Raw genomic sequence first — 2,496 nt, 5'->3', positions numbered from 1 at the left:
CGGCACCGCCGCCGCCGCCGCTCAGCGGGCGCCCCCGCCGGCCCCCGCCGAGCGCGGCCCCCCCGCCATCCGCCGCGGCGCTGGGCCCGGCGGGAGCCGCCTTCCCCCGGCCGCGCCGCGTCGCGCAGGGAGCGCCCTCCTGGGCGCGGGGCCGGCCAAGGCGGGAGGGGCGCCCCGTGAAGGGGGGGCGGGAGGGCGGCGGGGCTGCAGGGCCGGGGCGGCTGTGCGAGAGCGGCCCTAGCCCCGGCCCCGCTGCCCGCACACGCATGCACGGCAGCATCCGGCGCTTCCCCGCCCCGCAAGTTACTTGGGCGCTGCGGGCACCCCCTGCCCCGCGCAAAGCAGCGGGGCCGCCTTGATTCTGTCGTGATCCCCCTGTGCCTACAAAGGAAACTCCGCTAGCATCCTCTGGTATTAGCCTCCAACTGTGCCGGTAAGTATGAGAATAATCAATGGGATGTGAAAGGATTTTGCTCTGTACTGAGTTTATTGTCTTTCGGTCTGAATTCAGTTGAGGGAACAGATTTGAAAACACCAACGTGTGTCATTTAAACAGACTTGAGTACCTGTTTGCAAGGCTAAAGGACCAGAGGACAAGATCTACACAGAGTAGATACTGCATGAAAAATTAGTGAAATCATGCTCCCACTAGTGTCAGTGGCAAAAGTCCCACTGTTCAGCAGCACTATGCTGTCACCTTAGCAAGCTGTTTCCAACTTCACATTTTCAAATGGTGTAAAATATGACTGCAGTCATACAGAAACAACTGCCTTCTTTAGCTCAATTTTTTCCAAATTTATGCCATAAGCCCCATCCAATTACAACATAAACAGCTCACAACAGTGCAAGCCACAAGGAGACCTCTGTGTTGTATAGTTTGTGTTTCTATTTGATCTGACACGCGTCAGGGAGAAAATAAATGCAAATCCCATATTGCACAAAGCTTATCTGAATATTCAATAGAACACATTTTCAAACCAGGACAAAATACCTAAAAAGTTATTACTTTGCAAGTTTTTCAGCTTAGTCAGTCAAGCTTTCATGCTTTCAGACCGCAGAGGGTGTAAGCAGGACATCCAAGGCTGCTCTGGTGCAGTCTCATCACAACTCACCTAGAGAACATCAAACCCATGAACAGACAGAAGCTGTCCCAGGAGGTATTTCCTCAGCCCTTGAAAAATGCCAGCTCTAAAAGAAAACTGGATTTATTGAGAAGTCAGTCAACTGGTAGCCAGTGCAGGACTCAGAACACAGGTCTCCCAGACAACAGTTTTTCCTAGTGAGCAGGTATGTCCTGCATGAGCAGCTGTTTCAGGATGGGTTACAGCACCACGTCCAGGAAAACTGCTTCAGAGGTTTCTGGGTATCCATGAGGGACTTGAAATCATGCAGATACTCAGTGGCCCAGGTGACATCCACTTCCCTTTTGTTTGCTAATGTATACATTTAGGAGTACCCAACACTTACATTCTTGAGCAACAGCAGCCCAGGCTGCCATCTGCACAATTGATGGGAAGTATACTTCCTCCACTCTGCTGCTTGCTTAATTGCTAGTGTTGCTTCCCAAATCCTGTAATCATCATTTCGAGCTTGCACAATCTCGGCCAAATGATTCTCATCCAGTCCTCCATCTTACTTATACAATGGATAGCCAATTAGTCTGCACTAAATATTTAGAGAAAATGAAGATACAGAACTGGCAAACTGAAGGACTCACCTCGGCTCTCTCCTCACCAGTTTGGCTGGTTGTACAGCCAGGGAATCATATAGCTGCAGGACTGGGACCTCGTAAAACCTATCAAGAGTCTGAGAGTGATATGGCTCTATGGAGTCACCCGTAGGGGTGTTGGTTTCATCCACAGAGTAATTACTTACTTTGTTTTTCACCCTTTGCAGATGTCATTTTCCAGCCAGTGCCTACAGCAGTGCGATAAGGAGGGTGCAACTGTGAGGAGAATATACATTTTGAAAGTTCTTGGGAATTTGTTTATTGTCTTAAACTTCTCTAGCTTTCAGCAGCTCCTCAAGAATGTGTTAGCATCTCCTCAGTGTCAACCAGCTGGCTCAGTGGAGGTTTTCAGTTCAGCTGTATTGGCACAACAGATACCTTATCTCATCCTTCTTTCACATAGATTAACAATTGATTCTGTGTAATATGCTTCCATTTTTCAGCAGTACAGATACAAGGAGTATTAAAATAATTATCTATTAGAAATATTATTTTAAATATCTTTATTAAAGACAATCTAGCCATTTTCCCCTAACTTCTTTCATAAGTTTTTTAAGTAAACCAGTATGAAATGTTAAAAAGAAACTTGTATCACCTTAGTGATATATAAAATGTATTTTTATTCCTCATTGCTCGATATAAAGTTGAAAGGAAATGAGAAAACAGTTCCATCTAATTTTTCACAAAGGGGACAGTTTCGGACTACTTCTAGGTTATGCACTGAATGGTTACTTTAGTATCACATGTAAGTACTAAACAGCCCATCT

This window comes from Pseudopodoces humilis, chromosome 3, assembly GCF_049639895.1.
Source record: "Pseudopodoces humilis isolate 2021_Gansu_Grassland_sample_001 chromosome 3, ASM4963989v1, whole genome shotgun sequence".
Lineage (NCBI taxonomy): Eukaryota > Metazoa > Chordata > Aves > Passeriformes > Paridae > Pseudopodoces > Pseudopodoces humilis.
This window is presented reverse-complemented; position numbering follows the sequence as displayed.